The sequence below is a fragment of the Sparus aurata genome, chromosome 13, assembly GCF_900880675.1.
Source record: "Sparus aurata chromosome 13, fSpaAur1.1, whole genome shotgun sequence".
Lineage (NCBI taxonomy): Eukaryota > Metazoa > Chordata > Actinopteri > Spariformes > Sparidae > Sparus > Sparus aurata.
In genome coordinates, this window is record NC_044199.1 from 18,923,910 (window position 1) to 18,940,535 (window position 16,626).

Here is a 16,626-nt window from a genome sequence, read left to right on the forward strand (position 1 = left end):
AGAACTCTACGTAAAGGGTTGTAATTTAATTTCAATATATGCAACATTAAAAAGAACCAATGGTTGTGCAAATAGCTTGTAAGATGAATTATTCAGATAACACATCAACCCGTACTATAACATATAATCATTTTCTTACCTGTTTTTAGGATTAGATAACAGTGGGGCACATCAAAAATAGTAAAAGATAACTGAACTCAAATCACAATTAAATCATATTGGTTAACATCAAATACACTCGTGGTAAATATAACACGCTAACAGATGACTGGTGGATGAAGTCCCTGTCTGAAGAGCAAACAAAGTAGTTATTTATCCAAAGTTGGTCGGATGAGGCTGGACTTTTCAGGTTTGTTCCTTGTCATTCTTGACATCCTTCCTCCTTAAGGTCAGGGGTCAGTGGGTCTGTGTGCACTCCAACACAAGCTTTTTAATCAAACTAATCAAAATGTTGAAGAAATAATTAGTTTCTTTGTATATTACCGTGTTTGGTATGCTACACATTAGATCCATGAGCGTTACAAGCAAAATAACCATGTGATCTGGTGGTAGATGTCATCATAGTCCCAAGACGGAATCATGGAATTTATTTTAGGGCAATATCGGGAAGCCCAGAATATCCTTCCATCCCTACTTTAAATGAAACTCTAGCAGGTAAAAATACACATTTGAATAATTTCATTTTCTCATTTTGGATCGGTTTTGTCCAGGGGTGGATTGGACATCGGGAGTACCGGGACTTTTCGCGGTGGGCCGGTCACTAATGGGCCGATGGACGGCCGTTTTTTATTTTATTTTTATTCATTTATTAATTTAACTTTTTTTTTTTTGCCATGCCTCGCCTTGCCTTGGTAACTATTGTAACTCTCCCGGCCCGGGGAGAGAGACATGCATCGGCTCGGCCCACAGTGCTCAGCTGCAGACACAGCAGTGAGGTGACGATTGGCCCAGTGGCTTGTCTGTCTAAAGAATACCTGGCCCAATGGCCCTATGAGAGGCTACAGAGGCCCAGGAGTCCCACCCACGCATGTTATTGACCCCCCCTCGTCCAATCAATTTTAATGATGAGGAGTCGATGATGAGAGAGAGAGAGCGAGAAAAAAAAAAAAAAAAAAAAAAAACACACCAGCACACAAAAAACAAAAATGGAGAAGGAAAGTAAAAAACGCAAAGGCGGTGCGGAAAAATTGAGGGAAAGACAGGCTGCTAAAAGTAAAACAATAACGCAAATGTTTGCTGCAGGGGCCGGCCTGGCTGGGGATAGCAGCACCGATGCTACAGCTTCAGCAGCGGGTCCTTCACGTGAGTCTGAAGAGAGTGAGGCTTGCATTACCACTGTCCTTATGGTGCAGGAGGAGGCTGAAAAAATAAGTGTTGAGGAAGTCTCTCCACCATGTGAACGAGGCAGTGATACCGTGGTTAGCAGGTATGTGCCTTCTAGAATGGTGTGGATAAACATTGATTAAAATAAATGGTTCAGAACGGTTGCTTAAAGGGATAGTTCGGGTTTTTTGAAGTGGGGTCATATAAAGTACATATGTATAGTCGATCTGTTCCCTATCATCATCACCGATCAGCGCAGCCTCAGTTTGGAGAAGTAGAGAGCCGCTCCAGCCCAGATGCTCAGCTTTGTACTGCAGTGAACGGGGTCCAGCGAAAAAGCGAAATTAACCACCTAAAACAAGGCTCACGTAAAAAAATCTATATAAGTTCAAGTGTACGTTGTATAGGTAAAATTCACACCGCTTTACATCGCCGTCAGACCGCGCTTTCTTTTGGCACTACATTTTCTAAACTGCAGAACCCCCGTATCCCTACGCACTAGCGTAACTGGGCAACAGCTGATCTGCAAGCGGCGGAATACAGCGCGAGGCTCAGTTGCTGGACGAGAGGTTTACTTTTGTTAAAAATGAAACTTAACTCTCCGTATCCTTCCGCATTAGCGCTCATGCGTAGGGATACGGGGGCTCTGCGGTTGAGAAAATGTAGTGCCAAAAGAAAGCGCGGTCTGACAGTGATGTAAAGCGGTATGAATTCTACCTATACAACGTACACTTGACCTGATGTAAAAAAATTTACGTGAGCCTTGTTTTAGGTGGTTAATTTCGCTTTTTCGCTGGACCCCGTTCACTGCAGTACAAAGCTGAGCGTCTGGGCTGGAGCGGCTCTATACTTCTCCAAACTGAGGCTGCGCTGATCGGTGATTATGGTAGGAAACAGTTCGACTATAGATATGTACTTTATATGATTCCACTACAAAAAACCCAAACTATCCCTTTAACTGTCTATGAACTTTACTTGACATAATAAATAGCAAACTCTGGATGGTGTGGTGTGTTACAACTAAATCTAGTTATCTAAAGTATTGGAAAACAATAACCATATTCATATACTATCCTGAATAATTGATTAGTTGCTTTTATTAACCACTTAATCCCTATTTCATACTTTCATCAAAGGATGCCACACAAAATTGCAGATCTACAAGCTTACAACTCACATGTTGCAATGTGATGTGTTTTGAGCATGTAGATCTGCTATTTTCCCAGTTTTTCATCCTTTCTACCTATAATGACATCCCCCAAATCGGGTCACCAGAGTTAAAGTGCAAAGTGCCAACATGCACCTTTTTTCGTGCCCACACTCCAATTTGGTCATGAAGGACACTGAGCTAACAACTTAACATGTATGCTTTACATATTTTTTTCAGTCTGTGTTTATGGTTTATTGTCCTTTCAACAGTTTAACAGTAAACAGTTAAAATTAATAAAACACTGATTAACTACTGTTACAATAGAACATCTGCATACATATTACTCATGATGAAGTACACAAATTACAAGTATTTCCTCTTATGTTATGCTTCATTGTCTATACATTATGTTGAGCTGTACTGTCTTTCTAAAATAAAATTAGTGTTTGTCCATTTTTCAGATCATTATACAATTGTTTTCCATACTTTAGCCAACTTGCCAAAGTTCTGATTGCATGCAGACTCATTATGTGCATGTAATCTTGTTCAAACTTAACCTATTCCACACTATTCCTCTACTTTTCAAGTCCAGGTTTGTGATAGGCGACAGGCCCAGTACATCATCTCCTGTGGAGATGATCTCACCAGAGACCCCAAGCAGCCCAGTGAGCCCACCCATAGATTATATCACCCGTCCCAACCCACACACCCTTTCTCCAGTATCCTTCTTAAGAGCAAGTGAGCAACACACTGTGTAGTTATCATTTATTTTATTCAAGGCTTCAGAATATAAAGGGATATTGTATTGTATAGTATAGTGGTGTTATTAAGAGCTTGTGTGTTTGTATGTACATCAACGGGGCGAGTAGGCACAATATCTGCGCGCAGATTGTAGTGGGCCGGTCTGGACCAAAAAGTCCAGGGCCAAATTTTTGTCCTAGTCCACCCCTGGTTTTGTCTTTTGTCGTTAGGCAATTAGGGTGCTTACATTTGTGGGTAGCATTCTTCTCAGCCAAGGTGGCGACAGTTCTGTACTTTCAATAAATAGCGGCTTCTTCCATGGGAAACAGTAAACCACTTTGAGTTTGGAATTGGTTTAAAAAGCTGCAACTCTAACCAGTGGTTAACATTCTTTCACAAACAGAGAAAATGGATGTGGTTGATGTGGTGGCAGATGTAATTCATTACATTACAAACAGACTGCTGTTCTAGCAAGATCATCATCATTAGCATGGATGTTTGCATGGATAGCAATAGCATGGATATTACCACGGATCGCAATAGTGGTCACTCTAACATGAGGTCTTCTTGGGTACCGAGAAGCTGTGAGTGTGTTTATTCATCGGCAAACTGTATCATGTCCTGTGCATTTACCAACTTCACTGTTTAATTTCCCTGTGCTCTGTTCGTCAACATGTTCTTAGTGCGCCTGAGCTTGGAGGATGACACATGACTTACAGATTCCGCTTTAGTCATGCGTCATGGCTTCATTCTAGCAACAGCTAAATTTAAAATTTAAAATTCAAGTTTGAGCACCAATTAAGTAATTAGTTAAAAAACTATTTGGGAAACAGTGTGGCTCTTTATTACTGTCAAGGAAGGTCTCAGAAGAATATGATTTATCATAAAAATGACCCAAACGATAAAATGGTTCCAAAATGACTTGAGTATTTTGTCATCTTTTTGTCAGTGCACTCCAAAACTGTACCTCTGGTGTGAAATGCCTCCTACGTGGTTTTGGCTTGATTAGGTTTAATAGTAAGCCTTGGTTAAAAGAAGAAACAAAGGCATGTCTAGAAAAGTGTCAGATTTATGATGAAGCATTATAACTGCAACATTACAGAAACTTTCTTTGAAGTTTGAATCCTTACAGTACCAAGCAAGACAGCAACAATATAAAAGTCAATTCCAAATGATGAAGTGGCAGATTATCATAATCGTATTATTATAACAGCGAAGGAAGATACTTGTGTCTGTGTAATTCCCCTCACAATTTCATTCTTCAGTCTCTTGGCTCATTTCAAGGCTGTTTTGAGGGATTACTGTTCACTTATGTTTGTATCAAACCCCTGATTTACAAAGAATAGGAGATAGGAGACTCTTCCCCTTTAGAAAACCCCCATGTAATGTGTAAGGCAATTTGCCAGTCTCTGGAGGGAGTGTGGTGGACAGACTGCAAGGACTGTTGACCATGGTGCGTTAGGCCCAGCAGGAGGTTGCCTTGAACTGCTAGGTGCAAAATCTATTAGTAATGCTGATTTGTCATTTGGGAGCTCTGGAAAGAACAAATAACAGCTTTTCTCTGTCAGATGTTCTGCTATTGTAGACAGAAACACTGATTCACAGAGACATGCTGCTCAAACAAATGGCACTCACAACTTCTTTTGTCTCTTTTATTGGCAGCTTCTCAGCTTCTCTGAAAGCTTTCTTATGAAGAGTGTCTGTGTGGCATTGTAAGAATTTGTTCGTTCTGTGTGTTCATCTGTTTGATATTGTCATAAATGCAAAGTCTAAAAAAGTTTCTCTGTCAACACAAACTTTTCAGATATTTATGATGAAATTATCTTTGATATGTGGTTGAAAATAATCATTAATATTGCCATAACTTGATGTGCGGTTGTGAGTTTTGTTGCAGCTTCTGCTATAGCTCAACCTTTGTTGGATTTTTTTGACTGATAAAAATATTGTGGACACCGTATTTTAAAAACTTATAATGACTTCTACAGTGACGCAACTTGACCAAGATAGATAGAATGTTAAAACCAATTTGTCAAGACACTAATTTTTAATTACCTCAAATTTATCATCAAGACTGAAACCAATATGGGTAACCTCTTCATTTTACAGGTCAGGAAATTCCATGGTAAGTAGTTTGTTATTATCAATCAACATATGTGAAATGTCTTTGTTACCCCAAAGTTATGACAATAATTACCTTCAAATGTACTATAAAAGAATGAATATTAACATTTATTTGATTATAATGTCCAGTTATTTTAAAATGTGCTATAATAGATAGATGGAAATGTATTTAATGCATTCTCAGGATTTTTTTTCAGCAGGTCAAGAAATTGAAATGAGTTGTTGCAACTTGAGAAGGCTTGCAATGAGAAGTCAGACTTGATTTATTAAAGGTCCCATATTAAGAAAAACATGTTTTCTCTGCTCTCTACATCTATAAACTGGTCCTCCCTGAGCCTCCCAACTCCCAGAATAAGTAAAGCAAACAATTCCTGCATGGTCTCTGCAGCCAACCCACTGGTAAAACGGCGCTACTACAGGCTGTTCAGATTCAGGTCCTTTCGTTACGTAACATTTTTTGCATTGAGTTGTGAACTAAAATTTGGGTTACAAGCCAGCGAATGCCACAGTGAACGCTGTAACATCCGCCCAGCATCCCGTGTCTTACTCGATAGCCAGACAGACATGCATAGGGCTGGGTATTGTTAAGAACTTCACGATTCGATTTGATTTCGATTCTTTAGGTGGCAATTTGTTTCAATATGGATTTGATTCAATATTGATTTAAATGCTTCGATATCAATTCAGTAATAAGTAGTAATAAACAAATAATTCATTATTGTACCTGTTGATATGTTTTTAATTCAAAAAGTAATCTCAAATTTCCTCACACGATTGTTGTGGATGTTTAGTTAAAAAAACAACCATAGTTAAGCTGAGAAAGTGCCATTGTTTCTGGGACTGCATGGTACATTTTTGTCTGACATAAACGTAGACATAACCACGGTCCCCCCACCCTCCGGCTAGACGCAAGGGGGTAAAACGTTGATACTGAACCCCCCTCTCTCCCCGGAGGAGAGTGTTACCTGCGGGCGCACGGTTCAGTGGCCAGGTTGAGACCGGCTGCGCTAGGAGTTTACAGTCTCCGAAAGAGCGGTGCGTCAGACATTGGCTACCCGTCTCCGCAGCTCCAAAGTTTTTTTTCATGGCGCACCACCCTCCGACCCTCGAGCGAAGTCGCGGGCGAGGCACTGCAAGCTGCTGGGGGGGGGACCAAGAGGCGTCCGGCTATAGACAGCGGGTGGTCGGGGGCCGCTGCTTGCCTGAATCGATTCAGAGGATTTTCTGAATCAATATTGAATTGGGAAAAAAATTATTGCAATGCATTGATCAATCGATATTTTTACCCACCTCTAGACATGCACGTTAGCAAACTTGTTTAACATACAAGCCCCGTCACGGAACAAATTAAACTCATAAGTCAAGGCACCACTGTATTTAAATCTTCTCTGCTCAAAAGAAGAGCACGCGGTTCTTTCTGCCGCACCCTGTGCATTTTCACTGCACATTTATGGCCGATCGGAAAGACTAAATATGTCACACACAATGATTAAATATATATATAACAGACTGTGGAACATCAGCATGTGTAGTACATGACAAATATGTATAATGGCGATATAAAGAGAGACAGCAATGGGCATGCGCCAACTGCCTGCGTCAGTATGTGTGGCACATCCCCGTCAGAGGTGAGGCACGTCTCATCGCTGCCTCACCTCGCTGTTCTCTCATGTATTTGAACAGGAAATGCTTAAATTTAGCGATTTTGACCATAGAAATGTTGAAATCGTACAGAAAACAAATTTATAGAACAGTCATGAGCTTAAGTCCGAATTTCCTCCTCTTAATGAATGAATAAACCACGGCAAGTTTTTTGTAAATTACATTTTAACAGGTGCCTCCCCTGACAGCACGTCACTGGTCCAGTGGTAAGCTAGCAGTGTTTCACAATGTCGCCGCTCAAGCAAATTGCTCAGTTGTTGTATAAATCAACATAAGTGCCTATATTCTGTCCTAGCTACAGAAGAACAGAAGAGACAGGGATTGCGTTTCATTTTTAACGACATCGTGCTGGCTACGGTTCCTGTTAGTTTGTATGTGTGTGCTAACCACTTCACGTGGAACTGCTTCAGTAATGAGGATCAGTAGAAAGCTGGCTTTGCCTCGACACTGACCCTCGTAAAAGGATCAGTTCCCAACCGGGGGCGCCGTGACATTCCGACACCCCTCCATTGCGAAACCCCACCCTTCCGAAACACCCCCACTCCGAAACACCGCTGTTCCGACCCTCCCCTCAAAACACAGCCGTTCCGAAATTGATTTTCAAGTTTACATTACTTCCTACATCAAACACTGCCGTCCGCTCACCGGCCGCATTCACACAACTCATTGCTTTTTATTGCTAATAGGCCTATGTCACTATCTTCATTTATTATATAGTATATTTTCGCTTGCAGCAAACACATTTAATCTTTTTACATGCACTATCCGTGGTGCTGAAATCCCCACTTCCAGCCGCACCCGCACAACTCTGAAATAAACTGTGGCCCATGGGTGCGATCTGCCGGGGAATGACCCCTCTTCTCGTCCGTTTTAACATAACTTGTCTTTGTGGAAGGTTAACAAGGTATGAGTGGATTGAGCACTGCTGCTCAGTTTGTCTTTGAAAAAAAAAAGGAATTCAAAAAAGCATTCAATAAACATTACATGAAATTGATTGTGTATCCATCTCTTATAGTCATAGACTATCATGACCACGGGCCTACACACGCAAACTGTGCGCACGCAAAGGCGCTGTAAGGCAAGGGCGCAAAGGCTGTTACATAATTACATTGAATGTAATAATGTCCGCAAACGTAAAAAACCTCAAACACCTACTAATACTACTGACCGTGCGTGCAAAATTCAACTGCTGACCCTCCGCTCCGCTGTCACACAACGGATCCCCCGTCCGCGCTCCCTCTCTCTTGCCCGAAAAATAATTTCCATGAAAAAAACATCGCATGACATTTAAATTTAAATTCCCATTGAAAGTACAAATCTCAAGAAATCTGGATGTATTGCTCATTTGTAAACACAACACTTGACAGTCTATAGGCAAGAATCTAAAGGTTTATTAATTCAATTCATTTCAAATTCGCTTTATTGGCATGAATGCCACAACAACAATATTGCTCCAAGCACCAAGAACCACGAAAAGAATACCTAGCACAGTAAATAATAATATTAATAATACTAATAATAAAAATAATAGTAATAATAATAATAATGATAACTTTGAACATTATCACAATTAAGTTATCAATCTGCGATGTAAACAAAATGCAAACATTAGATACTTCTAACCATTTTTCTAAAAGTGTCTGTATTTTAATTGAGAATAGTTTTTATATAAATTACACAAAAGGAAAAGAAAATATGATTTGTTTTACCTTTTTCAGCCATAAGCGGTCATATTGACCGCACATCATTTCGCGGGATTTCATTCATTGTCTCTCTTGTCTCTAACTTTGTTAGCGGTCTCCAGCTGTGCGACTGTAACACAACTTTATATGAAGAAGGACTAACACTTATAGCCTAATTGATTGTTATTTCTTACACTTACAGAACTGTTTACGACTCGAAACAATGTTATTATATATGACGTTTCTGACCAAATGTCGTGGCTTCAAATGCATCAAATTCCCACATCCAGTTACGCAGGCAGCTGTCCAGGGTGCTGAACCAGGTGACAGACAAAGGCTGCACTCTGTGTTCTGATGTTTGCTGGGCAGATCTGTCCCCCTTGGTTTCTCATCCACTCTGTTGTGGGAGATCTCCCACAGAGCAAAAGAAATACACATTTTTTCTCTCTCGGCTGAACTCTGGCTTGAGCCCACTTCACCCAGGCGCGAGCCTGCAGCACCCGCTCTTGCTGACAACAGACCGGGGGAGAAAACAGACATTCCTTTGCTCAGAACCCATATCAGGCTGTGTCTGAATATGCACGAAGATCGGTATAACGCATTGGAGCAATTTTCATACAATTTCGGATATTTAGCATGATAAAGTAATTTCAATTCAACATAGCCATTTGTCCAGCTGAAGCATAATGAGCGTTATGTCATTAAAGCCCCTGTACAGACTTTTCATTTAGTGTTGATTTTGGCGGCCCCGCTGGACGAAAGCGGTAGTGTTTTGCCGGAATGAAGACTGCATTTCCCATGAGCTCTAGCGCCCACTGTCGTGAAGACGTTTGTCTGGCCGGCGCGTGTAGATTTGTTTTGGAAACGTCGGGAAGACCACTGCATGAAAAGTGGGATTTTCGTCAGTATGCGGCACTGTAGATTGACGTGGAATTTCAGGTTTGCGGCAATTTGCAGGCAACACTGAAAACTGCCGTAAATTGTCGGAAATTGACGTGAGCCTTGCTTGGCAGTTGTCCCCCAATGACCCCCCTCCCCCTGATTCTAGGGGAGGCTTTAACATGTAAATGAAAATGCTGTGAGCTATACAAATGCAAATCAGGGTAGCAGGGGGAGTTTTACCCCAGGTGACCTTTTTCTAAGAGGTGTTAACTTCATTTTAAGAAAATCTCTGGTATAAATAGATCAGATTCAGTATTGCCTAATTATAGACCCTTATATTTTAGCTTGAATGGATTTATTTAATGAAAGTATGCTAGATTAATTACTGTGTATGTCATTAGCAATGGCCAATGTTATGTAAAAAAGGTTATTTATTCTTTTCTCTCTCTCTCTCTCCCCTGGGAACAAGTTAAAGATAAAACACCAGTTGTTAAGAAGTTAAAATTTGCATGAAATATTTTGAGATAACCAAGATATTAAAATATATATAAAAAAAACATATCTATAATTTCATGGTTTCTGAATGTTTTAAAAGCAGTTGAAAAGTAATTCTTATTGCGTGTGAGAGTTCATGACCTGTAAGAGTTTTTAAACTTCCGGGTTGACCGGAGCGTGAGTGACGAGGAAGAAGGAGCGGAGAGTTAATGGCGTCGAGCAGCTGACAGTAGACTGTGTGTGTCGTCAGTGTCGTGTTTTATCACTAACAGACTGTGAACTGTTGTCGGACGACGTGCTGTGAGTGTGTGAGTTGGACTCTCCATCGCAGTCAAAGTGTTTGTGTTTTATTGGACACGAAGCAAGTTCGGCTAAGCTAGCTAGCAGGAGCTAGGCTAGCGGCCCGGCCATTGTCGAGAGGACGTCTGCGCGGACGGGAGAAGCTTTGCCGGGTCGCCACGAATAATGTTGCCGACGGACGGAGCTTCGCTGCCGCAGAGGGACACGGAGGTTTATCGCTGCGGGCATTTTGTTTTCACAGACTAAACTCGCCTCATAACAAGGCCGCGACCTCCTGTTAGCTCGGAGCCACGTCTGCAAGTCCAGATTTACACGATGCCGATAATGACGCCATTGTGTGTAAGTAACTGTTACTGTTTTCTCCCTCACTTAATTTTACTGTGACTTACGTTTCTTTATTCATACCAGTCTTTTTAATTGTTTCCCAGCTGCCTGTAAGACATTACGAGACAGTACGCAGGACAACAAACAACCAGATCTTGCATTGCAGGCGGACGCTGTGAGGAGTTCAGCTCGGAGTCGATCGAGGACAAAGAGGGTAAGATTTATTAGATTAGATCCGTTTTTGGTCAATGTGACTATTATTCTATTAAATAATAAATGTGTTGTATCCATACGCAGTGCATCGCGCAGTACTGATCGTCTTTATTGATTGTTTTTACAGCTGCTGTAAGCGAGCCAGAGTGCTAGCTGAGGATGAGGTGGCCCTTTGGAAGTGCGCCGCCATGGACCTGATGTCTGAGGAGGAAGACGGCACAAGATGGCGGGGTGTCTGGATGAATTGTGCGACCTCCGTCCTTTCGCAGCCGGGAGCTCACCGAGCTCTGCGCCACACTGCTGTCACATGAGAGGCGATTCCGAAGTAGCAGCGCACCACAGACGTCTGCAAAAACAGACACTTCGCGGTGCTGAGCCTCTTGTGAGCTTCCCGTTTGTTGTGTGGGCAAATTATGCTCTGTACATGCTGTGTGTTTGTGCTAATAAAACTCTTTGAATAAACAACACCTTCCTGGCAAATGTTCCTTTCCTCAGTACATTCATTCATGTCATTGATGTTATCATAAATATAAATGAATGAATAAATCATATATATATGTATATATATATATATATATATATATATGTATATATATATATATATATATATATATATATATATATATGTATATATATATATATATACATATATATATATATATGTATATATATATATATATATATATATATATATGTATATATATATATATATATATATATATATATGTATATATATATATATATATATATATATATGTATATATATATATATATATATATATATATTTATATATATATATATATATATATATTCCCACCGGGGTTTACATTTATAATGACCCAGGGTGACCAATCACGAGTGATTTTGCTTGTTTATGAGTAGTGGTTTCATCCAATACTGAGTGAGAATATTCAAGCCAGCCCACACATTCTCTGGCCAGGCGTGGTTTCGCTGCTATTCATATGCAAATTAGAGGCGTTCGCACCTCCAGGAGCTCCACTGACGTCATGGTTCGTTTCCGACAATTTTCGGCACAGACAAACGCCACGTTCACAGCCTGTAAATTGTCGTTAACTGCCGAAAATTAGGGAGATTTTCCCAAATCCCACTTTTCATGCAGTGGACGACGGGACTTGCTTTGAAAACTTTTTTTTTTTTAGCAGCTATCTGCAGCGTGCATATGGACGAGGTAATGTGTCTATTTGTATTTCTACTTAATATAATATGCCGCCGGTGAAACAAAGTAATGCTGCTGTTGCACTGCAATTTCCCAGCTATATATATTACCCACGGTGCTACAGAGCTAGCGTTACAGCAAAGTCACAGTGATTGTGATGGATGTTTAGTTCTAAGTAAGAAACTGAATCATTTATAATGACAGAGGATATTACCGATGCATCGTTGCAGGTCGGCTGGGCTGATACACACAGCTGAAATGGATGCGTGATCTAAGACGTTTGTTGTCGTTTTCACGAGTGTAGTATCTAGAGCTAATCTAGTGGTAATGTTAGCCAGCTTTGTTGTAACAACATGAATTCATGTATTGCTGTAAACTACGTCCCGCATTACATTTCATAAATGAAATAAAATTTACAAACCTGTCTAGGAGGAATCGGGCGAATTATGGATCCGACCCTCCCTTCAAGCCCCGCAACTCTCTCCATCTCTGGAAGGAATCGCCAATGTTTATCCGTGTTTTAGCCCTAGCTCGATCGGATTCCCTCTCTGCCTTTCGTTGGTCTTCGGTTCTAATTCTTTTTCTTTTCTTTGTCTCATTATCAGCCATGACAAAAGTTTTAGCTCGGTTAGCACTGGCTAGCGTAGCAACACAACAGCTATGCCGTATCCTGAATGTCGTCAGTTCCGGTCTGACTGCCGTAAATCGTTTCGTCAGTGGTCCGACCCGACCAATGCCTTTCAGAGGTATAGAATTAGACTACTTAGAAAAAGCGTATCTTCACGCTGATGGGCTCATTTGCTGTTGTAGGTAACAGAGACACATCAGCAGAAACCAGAGACTTTTCTATATCCAGTTAAAAACTCCGTACAGGGGCTTTAATATGAAGTAGGCTTGTTTTGCGGTTAATCAGACACATGATCCGTTTGAACCCACAAAGGAAAAAAGGATAAATGCGCAGCCTCCGTTTCCTTTCTGATTGAGTCCGTTCGGAGTGGGGGGGTTTCGGAATGGAGGGGTTTCCCCAATAGACTTTTCGGAATAGCGGGGTCTTTGAAAAAAAGGGAAACCCCGCCATTACGATGAATTGAAGTCTATGTTCGGAACAGCGGGGTTTCGGAAAGGCGTGGTGTAACTGTGGTGCTGGAATCCCCACTTCCAGCCGCACTCGCACAACTCTGAAATAAACTGTGGCCCATGGGTGCGATCTGCTGGGGAATGACCCCTCTGCTCGTTCGTTTTAACAAAACGTGTCTTTGTGGAAGGTTAACAATGTATGAGTGGATTGAGCAGTGCTGCTCAGTTTTTTGTTTGTTTGTTTGTTTGTTTGTTTTTTAAAGCAGAGGAGAAGACGACATGCTGACCCACAACCCAGTCGTCCTGCAGCCTTTTTGTTTATTTTTTTACAGTGGGACTATTTTATTAGATAATAGGCTACCTATGTATTTTTGATTCAATAAAAACTACATGAAATTGATTGTGTATCCATCTCTTATAGTCATAGAGGGGATTATCATGACCAAGGGCCCCTGCCTACACACGCAAACTGTGCGCACGCAAAGGCTGTTACATTATTACATTGAATGTAATAATGTCCGCAAATGTAATAATAAACCTCAAACACCTACTAATACTGACTGTGCGTGCAAAATCCAGCTGCTGACCCTCCGCTCCACTGTCACACAACAGATCCCTCTCTATTGTAATTGTTTGCCCGAAAAATAATTTCCATGAAGAAAACATCGCCTGATATTTAAATCCAAATTTCCATTGACAATACAAATCTCAGGAAATCTGGATGTATTGCTCATTTGTACACACAACACTTATCAGTCTACAGGCAAGAATCAAGAATGTAAAGGTTTATTAATTCAATAAATTTCAAATTCACTTTATTGCCATGAATGCCACAACAATATTGCTAAAGCAATAAAGAACTAACGAAAAGAATACCTAGCACAGTACCGTTATACTTACTGTGTGTGTTTATGTGAAATAATAATAATAATAATAATAATAATAATAATAATAATAATAACTTTGAACATTATCACAATTAAGTTATCAATCTGTGATGTTAATAACAAAATGCAAACATTACAGACTTCTAACCATTTTTCTAAATGTGTCTGTATTTTAATTGAGAATATTTTTTATATAAATTACAGAAAAGGAAAAGAAAATATGATTTGTTTTACCTATTTCGGCCATAAGCGGTCATATTGACCGCACATCATTTCGCGGGATTTCATTCATTGTCTCTCTTGTCTCTGACTTGGCTCTCATCTACGCTGACGTATATGACGTGTGTTTCGATAACCAAGAAAGTGCTTGGAGACCGTAAAGGGCATTTAAAACAATATTTATTCACAGAAATTATAGAATGGGGTCTGGGGGGAAGGGGTCCGTTATTGTGGTGACTTGGTAACACCGATTCTCCACGACCACCGCTGTCTTCCACTTGCACACTGTCCTCTGCCGGGCGCAGACTCGGGAGCTGTGGGGGAAACGAGATGGCAGTCACTGCACTTTTAAACCCAATACATGCACACCACTTAATTTACGTCCTAAGATCGTTGCTCACACGATGGGGCAGAGTATCAACTGTTCACCGTCACCTCGGGCCAACATCACTCTCGTCATTGGCACCACTGCTGTCACACCGTCCTTGGGCGCCGGCCTCTTACGCTGTCATGTGGGGAGGGGGGGGGGACTTCAGTCACTGTACTTTTACACACAATTGCAATAACTTTCCACGACCAGGGATCACTACTCGCACAATGGAGGCAGAGTAGGGATGTAACGTATTGGTAATACCACGATATCGTGATAACAAAAGTGTCTCAATATTATTGTGAACATGGTATGAAATGACGGCAAATACTGTAGATTTTGATCTCATTACATCCCTAGGGCAGAGTATAAACTCACATTTCAATTAGTCCGACAGTCAATGCCCGTCTGCTGGCGACAGCTGTTGTTCTCTTTCTCCTGCTCCTTTCCCCGTGGATCTCACACTCCTCTTCTTCTGTCTGCTCGCTGCAGGTGTAACTGGGTCGGTCTGCAGGCCCCGACCACTCTGCTGTGTTCGGGTGTAAAATCAGACACTGGCAACTCTTGTCAAACCCTGGTTTAGCCCTGTATCAACAATACACCTGACATGAAAAAGGACAAGCTCAGTGTAGGTATATAAAATGGTGAAAACCAGACACAACGTTACAGGCAACACTATTTTTTTAAGCTCTCAAAACTCTGGCTTTTCACCAGTGTGACATGTGTCTGAGTGGATCTGTTGTTAAACTATAATGTTAAAAGTTCACAATCATGATTTGGGTTCAAAGATCACATAGATACTGCTTACCTGATTCAGAATTGGTGTGCAGTCTGATAGCTAGTCTTCCCACAATGTCATGATCCCCCGGTGGGTTTAACTGGTGACTGTGTTATCTGGTGGCCTTCTCTCGTTGTAAGACATGTTACGAATGTGTTGTGGAAATTTATTCTAAGGACTGTATGGTAAACTGGACTGAATCACTTATGGCCGCTGGGTTAGAATTATTTCCTTTTAGTCCTTTTAGTTTTAGTTCCTTTTAGTTTCTCAATTGCTGATTAGGAATGGTTGATGGTGTGAGTGTGACAGATGAGTATGTGTGTGTGGAAGGTATATGAAAGCTGTGTGGTTCTGTAACAGAGAATAAAAAGCAGTTATCAGAACAGCAGGTACATGGTTAACTATACAGTACCAGGAATGGTAAACAACCAATAGAAATAAGAATTAATCATTCAGCTTAATTCACAACAGCCAGGTGCTAGCATGTCTCTCTCAGCAGCAGCAGTCAGGACGGCAAAGAAAAAGAAATATAGCCCGAGTGATTCCCGTTACTAACAACTAAAGCCTAGACTGTAGACTGTTGTGGTGGTGAGCTAACTCGATGCTAACTTTGGCTAGCGGTTAGCATCCGCCGCTAATACCGTCTTCCCAGCTGACCACAACGGCAACATAACACCGGAGGCTCTCGGTGTTGGTGACGGAGGCACCAGCGCTTCTCTCGGACTGTATTTCCTTACCTTTGTGGTCCTGGTAACTGCTGCTGTCAGGGGCAGGAGGCTAACGTTACACAGTTGAGCCCGAGAGGAGGGGCCCAGTTTCAATGTTTTGTTTACAAACTGTAACAAGCAATACTCCAGACTCTACTTTTAAACTTACACAACACAAATAACCCATGTATTTATACGTAAATATTAACCATTTCCCAGTCACCTTTCTCATCCTCCGTCGTCGTCGTCGTCTTCTTCTTCTTCTTCTTCTTCTTCTTCTTCTTCTTCTTCTTTTTCTTTTGAATTTCCGGCAGGCAAAGTATGGCTCACTGCTGCCTCCCCTGGTTGATTAAAATGAAAAGGCCAACTACGTGAGGCGTTCATGTACGCGAACTGGTGTGCGCGCTGCAGATCAACTTCCGGCTGCGAAGCATCAGAATCTGCGAGCGCACGTACGTGTGAACGCCTAACAACATTTGTGAAACAGTGACAGACAGACGTGCACACGCTGCTTCAT

The 16,626-nt window shown here is 41.2% G+C and overlaps 1 long non-coding RNA gene across 3 annotated transcripts; it reads right to left on the reverse strand.

Moving 5' to 3' along the window:
• Positions 1–14,516: 14,516 nt before the first annotated feature.
• LOC115594535 (uncharacterized) lies at positions 14,517–16,389 on the reverse strand. 3 transcript variants are annotated; one of them, XR_003986509.1, is made up of 4 exons: positions 16,333–16,389; positions 15,433–15,753; positions 15,003–15,226; positions 14,517–14,759 (listed from the first exon to the last, which is right to left on the reverse strand). It is a non-coding gene; the product is annotated as an uncharacterized LOC115594535 (long non-coding RNA). The 3 variants fall into 3 exon arrangements; XR_003986510.1 differs by lacking the exon at positions 15,433–15,753 and having other exon boundaries at positions 16,333–16,387; XR_003986508.1 differs by lacking the exon at positions 16,333–16,389 and having other exon boundaries at positions 15,433–15,870.
• Positions 16,390–16,626: the final 237 nt, after the last annotated feature.